We start from the raw sequence: 8,434 nt of genomic DNA, 5'->3' as shown, positions 1-8,434 counted from the left end.
ATGCAGCGTTCTAAGTTTTCGAAGGATGGTTCAATTAGGGCCACATGCAAGTTGCAACTTGTGCATAGTGATTTTTGTGGGCCCATGCAAACTCCATCCTTGGGCAATTCCCTGTACTTCATGACTTTTAGTGATGATTACTCCAGGCATGCATGGGTATTTCCGCTTAAAGCGAAGTCCGAAGTTTTTATGTGCTTCAAACAATTTCTGGCTATGGTTGAAAATGTCTCGAAATGTACTATGGGCACCCTCCGTTCCGATCGAGGGGGGGAGTATATGTCTCATGAATTTAATGCATTTATAGCTAATCGCGGGGATAAAACACCAATGTACAGTTCCTTATGCACCTCAGCAAAATGGTGTTGCTGAGAGGAAAAACAGGTCACTTACGGAAATGGCACAATGTATGGTCAAAAGTCAAGCTTTGCCGCATTCTTTTTGGCTTGAGGCCATCATGTGTGCCACTTATGTACTTAACAAGTATCCTATGAAAGCTATGCAGTCTATTACTCCATATGAAGCATGGCATGATAGAAAGCCTTCTATTGAGCACATGCGTGTTTTTGGCTGTTTGGCATATACTTTGGTCCACAAACACAGCGCAGAAAATTGGATGATAAGGCTGTCAAAATGGAAACAGGTTGGAAGTTGAGTCTACATGATGCTGGCGATCCTGTTGATGTCACTATTTACCAAACTGCTGTTGGCTGCTTCATTTATGTATGCAACACGAGGCCAGATATTCAATTTGCAGTCTCACAAGTCAGCAGATTTATGCATAGCCCAGGGTCTAAGCATTGGCAGGCTGTCAAGAGGATTTTTCGCTACCTTATTTACATCTTGGCTTGTTTTATCCCAAAGGGGGATCATTGCCACCAGACTTACATGCTTTTTCAAACTCAGATTGGGTTGGTTGTTTTGACACGTGAGTGTCCACAAGTGGTTTTTGTTTCATGCTTGGCAGTTTCATGTATATCATGGTTGAGCAAGAAGCAACCTACTGTGGCCACTTCGAGTTGTGAGGCTGAGTACAGGGCAGTCTTCATAGCTACGATTGAGTGTGTATGGCTCAGACGCCTTATGGTTGATTTGGGTGTTGGACAGGACACTGCCAACACTATCTACACTGACAATCAAAGCGCATTGGCAGTTGCGAGGAACCCAGTTTTTCATGCTCCCACAAAGCACATTGAGGTGCATTACCACTATGTCAGGGAAAGGCTCTCAGCAGGAGAGATCAGCTTGGCTTATGTGCCAACACAGGACAACCTTGCAGATCTTTTCACAAAGGCATTGTCTCGTGAGAAGCTTGAAGCTTTCCGCAAAGCTTTGGGCTTACTCCCCTTTGTGGACTGATCATGTCCTCAGGGCATGGCACTTCCCTTTACTCATGTGCCAACTCTCATTCACCGCATCACTCCAGGGGGGATTTGTTACCATATACATGTGGTAGTGATGTGTTTGAACACACTAGGACCGCTTGGGCATTTTTTCCCTCTTTAGGAGGTTTTTTCCCCCAAGCATTGTATATACGCCCATCACTCTAGGGCTATCAATCTTTCCATTGCACACTAAGTAATACACTCTCTATTGTGTGCCTTGAGCTTCCTTCGTCTTCTCCAAGGTGTGTGCGTTTCTCTGCAACCCTAATTCCAACACGATCCATGCACCCCAAAAAACCATTTTTGGTGAAAAGTGACCATTTACAGTGAGCATCAGTGGGAAACTGCTCTGATCAAGTTTACTTGAGAGAAAAACTCAAAAATCACTTCAGAATTGGCTGTTAGGGCAAAAATAGAAAAACAAGCATTGTAGACACAAAATTGAGCAAACCTTGAGATTTTGGGATCCAAATTCAGAAAGGGGTGAGATTTGGCTTCTACAGGGCATAAAGAACCTGCAAAACAAAATTCATGAAAAAATGATGCCAAACATGGATCGCGATCCATGTACCTTTTTGACATTTTGGGTTGATATTTGACAAGTACATCCCTGATATCATTTGAAACAACTTTGCCAAAAGGGACCATGTCAAAAAATTAAAAAAAGTTGGTCAATATAGCGAAATACAGAAACTAGTCAAAAAACCGCAAGGCAAACACAAAAACTCACTTTTGACTAGGAAAAAGTTGTCCAAATTCAAATAGATTTGGGGAATAGTGTCACCATAACATGGACTACAAGCTAACCAAGTTTCATGTCAAAATGTGGTCAAACATGGATCGCGATCCATGTACCTCATGACAAAATTTTGAAATTTTTTTGGCTGAGATTTGAGCAGTAGGTAGCTGAGACATAGGCAAACACTTTTCCCAAAAGAACCATATGCAAAAAAGTTGTAAAAAGTGGTCAAAAGAGCCAAAAACAAAACATTGTCAAAATTGTCGCAGGAGACTGTAGAAAACTGCTGTTGGTTGCCTCATTTATGTATGTAACACGAGGCCAGATATTCAATTTGCAGTCTCACAGGTCAGCAGATTTATGCATAGCCCAGGGTCTAAGCATTGGTAGGTTGTCAAGAGGAATTTTGCGCTACCTTAGTGGCACTTTACGTCTTGGCTTGTTTTATCCCAAGGGGGGATCATTGCCGCCAAATTTACATGCTTTTTCAGACTCAGATTGGGCTGGTTGTTTTGACAAGCGAGTGTCCACAAGTGGTTTTTATTTCATGCTTGTCAGTTCATGTACATCATGGTTGAGCAAGAAGCAACCTACTGTGGCCACTTCGAGTTGTGAGGTTGAGTACAGGGCAGTCTTCACAGCTACGGTTGAGTGTGTATGGCTCAGATGCCTTATGGCTAATTTGGGTGTTGGGCATGACACTGCCAACACTATCTACACTAGTAGTCAGAGCGCATTGGTAGTTGCAAGGAACCCAGTTTTTCATGCTCGCACAAAGCACATTGAGGTGCATTACCACTATGCCAGGGATAGGCTCTCAGCAGGAGAGGTTAGCTTGGCTTATGTGCCAACACAGGACAACCTTGTAGATCTTTTCACAAAGGCATTGTCTCATGAGAAGCTCGAAGCTTTCCGCAAAGCTTTGGGCTTACTCCCCTTTATGAACTGATCATGTCCTCAGGGCATGGCACTTCCCTTTACTCATGTGCCAACTCTCATTCACCACATCACTCCAGGGGGATTTGTTACCATATACATGTGGTAGTGATGTGTGTGAATACACTAGGACCGCCGGGGCATTTTTTCCCTCTTTAGGAGGTTTTTTCCTGCGTGCATTGTATATACGCCCATCACTCTAGGGCTATCTATCATTCCATTGCACACTAAGAAACACACTCTCTATTGTGTGCCTGGAGCTTCCTTCGTCTTCTCCAAGCTGTGTGCTTTTCTTTGCAGCCCCAATTCCAACATCCTTTTGGTCCCCTATTGAGATAGGTCTCGAAGCACATGTCTCCATTCTATCTCTTGTTCCCACTTATTCTCCCACATTGTATGATCAGTTTAATATGAGAAAATCATTTGGGTTAGCTAGAGATTAGATTTTATGACATTACCTCTCTCTTGAAATCACAGTCGTCCTCGACTATGAGGTAGTGAAGATAAAGCCTAGTCATATGTCCATGTTTCTTAGCGGGTAGAGGATCCCTTTTTACCCTACGACATCATTCCAAGATGGATGACTAATCCAATTTGGTGCTTAGGAGACTTAGATTCCACAAGCATGTATGCTATTTAGTCCATATCATAGTTCCAAACTAGAGTGACAGATTCTACTTGGTGTTTGAGAGACATCGTCATGTTAAACATGATCATAAGCATGCATACTATTTAAATTTGTGCACAATAAAAAGAGAATTAGTCTTATAAGACAAAAACATTGTTCATTTGAAATGCATTTTCATTTGCTTACTCTAGTGTAGCATTGTAAGCATTGACAAGGTTCATATTATCCTTAAGTTAGGTTCCTTGCATCCATTTAGTATCTTTAAAAGGATAATTCTTAAACTTAACAAGATATCATTGGATAATCTTACTATTTCTTAATACCTTGTCTTCATATCGTAGGATGGACTCAGATTGAAGTACTTCTTCTTGATCCTCAATTTTTGGAGGGTCGACAATATTGCTTCTTTTGGTGGTGCTCCTTTGTAAGGCTTACATAGGCTCTCGTGGAAAACAATGCGCATGAGCCAATGGTTGGGCAACTTTAATTGATAAGCCATCTCATTGATTGGCTTAAGAATTTAAAAAGGACCATAATATCTTTTTGCTAGTTTAGCATAATACTCTTGGTGACCTGTAGGATTCTTGCCCATAGTATGCCTTAGATGAGCCTCGAGAAACTTTAGCAAGACCCAATCATTTTCCTTAAAGGCTAAGGCTCTTCTATGCTTATTAGCAGCAGCCCTTTTTACCTTTGCTGTGAGATGGATATAACCTCTTTAATCTTCAGAGAAGATTCTTGTGAGTCTCGGCTATATTCATCAGCAGCGAAGATCTTTCCATGTACTTTAAGTAGTAAGGGATTTTTGGATCATCCCTCTTTAACCTGAAAAGGTGCTTCCCCCATAGAAGTATGTACAATGTCATTGTACGCATACTCTATAAGAGGTAGGTGCTTCTCTTCTTGAGAACATTGATCTACTTCCATGACATAGGCTTATAGTAGATTCAAGAATCGTTAAATGAGTTATTTCACTTTGGTCATCCCAAAAGAGAATTTAATCTACTTCCTATATTCTCAAAGAGACCCTTCTAGAAATTACTGGTCATTCTAGCATCTTTGTCCGACACTATGGATGTTGGCAAGCCATGATACTTGAAAATTTGAGATAATTTGAGATCTAAAGAGAGCTGTCGTTTGATGTGCCATAATAGTCTTTTTGACATGCATAGAGTGTGTTTTCTTGCTAAGCCTATCGACTGAACAATCCAAGTTGCTTCCCTCGATCAAATTTCAATTTTTGGTATACCATGCAGTTTGAAACATACTCTTGTATGTTTACTTTTCATGGTAGACCAATAAAAATATATTTCTACTGCTGGAAGAGTAGATTATGGAATCCCTCTTTGCCCCGCATAAGGAGAAGCATGGGATTCATACATGACTTTCTTATTGTATGGGTGAGTAACACATAGCCTATTGCCGTTTGGAAGATAACCATCCTTGAAGGTGAATGGTTCTTTTTTCTTCCCTAATGCAAAGGCTATAATTACATACTTAAAGTCTCGATTAGTAGCATACTCATCTATCATAAAAGATAGATCATTGTGAGTTACTATATACACCATATTTACCCTTGTCCATCGTGAAAGTGCATCGACCACTTGATTGTGCTTGCCAGCAATGTGAGAAATATGAAATTTAAATTGCGAAAGAAAATTTTCCCACCTCATTTGTTTGTAAAAGAGCTTGGTTTGCGTCATGAAATTCTTGAGGCTTTGTGATCCATTCGTAGGATGAATGGAGTCCCCAAGAGATAGTGTTTCCACATGTCTAGGGCATATAGAATAGCTAGTAGCTCTTTTTCGTATTTGCCCAATACTCGCTTATCGGAGTTGAGTCTTTGACTCTCATATGCTATGGCATTCCCTTCTTGAAGAAAAATAGCTCCAAGGCAATCACCACAAGCATCACATTGGACCTCAAATGGCTTTGAGAGATCTAGTAGCGTGAGCACAAGTTGAGAGATAAGCTTCTCCTTAAGCTTCTTGCACTTTTGTAGTCCATGAATACTTAACATTCTTTTTTGTTAAGTCATGTAATGGGCCTGCTATTAGCGAGAAGTTTTCTATGAAGCATAGTATTCACCCATACTTATAAATCTTCATACCTCCTATAGATTCCTTGGATTATGCATCCTTATTACCTCTAGCTTTGTTGGATCCATATGGGTGCCATCTTTAGGGATAATGTGACCTAAATATTGAATCTCTTGTAGAAAAAAATTCACTTTTCTTTTGGTTAATGAAAAGCCTTTTCTTTCTCAACTTGAAAGATTACCTGGAGGTGTCTCTTGTACTCCTCAAGAGAATTTGATTGGCTCGTGGCACATGAAATCTGTTTTTGATAGTGATCTTATTTAGTGCTCTATAGTCGACACACGAAATATGTGCTGTATTTCTTTTGCACTAAAAGTACCGGTGAACAGAATGGAGAGGAGCTAGGCCTCACCATCCCTTTTTCCACCAAATCATGCACTTGCCTCATGATCTACTCTTGTTGAGCGTGGGAAACTCGATAAGGAGGCTTGTTAGGCGGTAAGATTCCCTTATTTTGGAGGTAGCTCACTAGGGATGTCATCAATGAAAACATCTTGGAATCCATTTAGGAAATGGCCTCTGAACATTGAGAATAGCGGAATTAGGAGAATTAAAGAGAACATTTTTGTGAGATTACTTTGTGAGCATAGCGGGTGAACTTAATTGATGGTAGTAGCATAAACATGGTACTTAGCTAACTTTGTATGAACAATACTTTTACAAGAGAGAGAGTTTAGAGAACTTGACAATAATTGAGGACCGGATTGATGTGGAGCCGGTCCCCTCTCCAATAGGCTTTTGTATTATAGATTCTCCCATCAAGAGAGACTTGGTATAATACAATCTTTGTGTTCCTTGTGACCTCTTGATGCTATGAAGATGGAAGGATTCATGCAACACGAGCATAAAGCTTAATATGAGAAAATCATTTGGGTTAGCTAGATATTAGATTTTATGACAGTGCTAGCATCTTTAGTTCCATCAAAATCCTTGAAAGTGAAGGCTTTTCTGCTAATTTTGTTTTGCTTTGGTGCCGGTGCAGATTTTATGTGTGCAGAAAGCAGTAATTTATCTTCAAGCTCTTGCCTTTGCATGCATTCATAAGTGAGAGATTGTTGTAGATCAGCAAGCTGCTCGGCAACCGTGGGCAACTGTGAAAGATGTGCCATGATGGCGTGCTTTTTCTTTAAAATAAAAGAAAATATGTGCTCGATATGAGAGATTAATGAGAAAATAAAGTAAATAATAGGTACTTAGCTCATCGATTGATGATGCCGTCCAATCCAAATGTGGAGTACTAGGACGAGGTCAAAAACGGTGTGCGATTGAGTAAGTCTAGTGCAAATCAATTGAATTCTCAACGTCCAATCTCCCTCCTAGGGTTTTATCTCCGAGTGACTAATGTCAAGTGATGAAAGCCAAGGTAATTGAATTGTGTATAGCTCGAGCAATCTTGGACAAGATGAGTAAATAGCTCCAATAGGATTGGTATATATGTATGTATTTATCTCCCATTAATGCATGGACTTGAAGTTGTAGCTGTGTGGCCGAAAGGGAGTATAAGAGTGGGCAGCAGAGGGATTTCAAAAAGGACCTGCGAAGGCGGTTGATGATGGGCGGCCAATCTCTCTGCCTATGTTCGTGGTGTCCGGCTAAGGAGGTTTAAAGGGGGGGTGAATGGGCTCTTAAAAGGGGTAGCTTGTGGTGTTCATTGGGCGGCCGACCAGTGTTTGAATGAAAGCCACACTTTTTATGGTTAAAAAGTATGTGAAAGTCATCGAGCAAGCTGGCAGAGGAGACAAACGATGAAGACAGTGGAGATGGCAAACTCTGTAGGCCTTCTTGAGCCGCGAGGTAGAAGGCAAAATGATTCAGGGACCGAGGGTACTCCTTTTGATGTTGTTTTTGCAGGCATTGATGATGGTCAACACTCGGCCGTTAGGCTTGCAAGAGACCGCTCCCATTATAGTTCTTATTAGACCTTTGATTTGAATTGGTAATGTCCCCTTCGTGCTTCGAACGCAAGGTGTTGCAACCTTAACTTCACTAGGGGAATGTCGGCATCATACCAAGCTTCATAATTATTTTTTCAACTTTCTCCTCCTAGAAACCTCGGAAGCTCTCACAAAACCGTCTTCTCAAATAATCCTTCTCTTAACCTCAAAATTTGCCCTCAACAACTTGCTCAAGCCAAAACCACTTCTCAATTTTTCTCTTTACTTATGCTAGGTTCGACCTTTAGAATCTCTTCTATTTTGCCTTCACAATTCCGCAAGATTTAGCCATTAATTTGGATTTAAAGCTTGCCATACTGAATCTCGATGGTTGTTAAGCGAAATTAATTGGTCGATTTACCGATTATTTGCCAATTGAGCTTTGATTTGCAAAAACTCGATGCTACAAATTTGAAAATTTTCCTTAATTTTTGAAATCGATTGCTAATTTTCCTCAAACCAGAAGCTTTGATACCACTGTTGGAGGTGAGATGGAGAGAATGGTCACTTCTAATTTCCAAACTTGCTTGCACACCTCCTTGTCAAACTCTCACCATCTCTTCCAATTTTCCAAGTAACACACACCTAGACTATGACAAAACACACGCGCGCGCGCACACACACACACACACAGAGGACAAACACAAACTTGATAATAAGAGAGTGTAAGAGAGTGAAAGAGAAGATGCAGACATAATTAGAGAGTACACATCATA

The sequence above is a fragment of the Adiantum capillus-veneris genome, chromosome 2, assembly GCF_014529385.1.
Source record: "Adiantum capillus-veneris isolate H3 chromosome 2, ASM1452938v2, whole genome shotgun sequence".
In the NCBI taxonomy this organism is placed as follows: domain Eukaryota; kingdom Viridiplantae; phylum Streptophyta; class Polypodiopsida; order Polypodiales; family Pteridaceae; genus Adiantum; species Adiantum capillus-veneris.
This window is presented reverse-complemented; position numbering follows the sequence as displayed.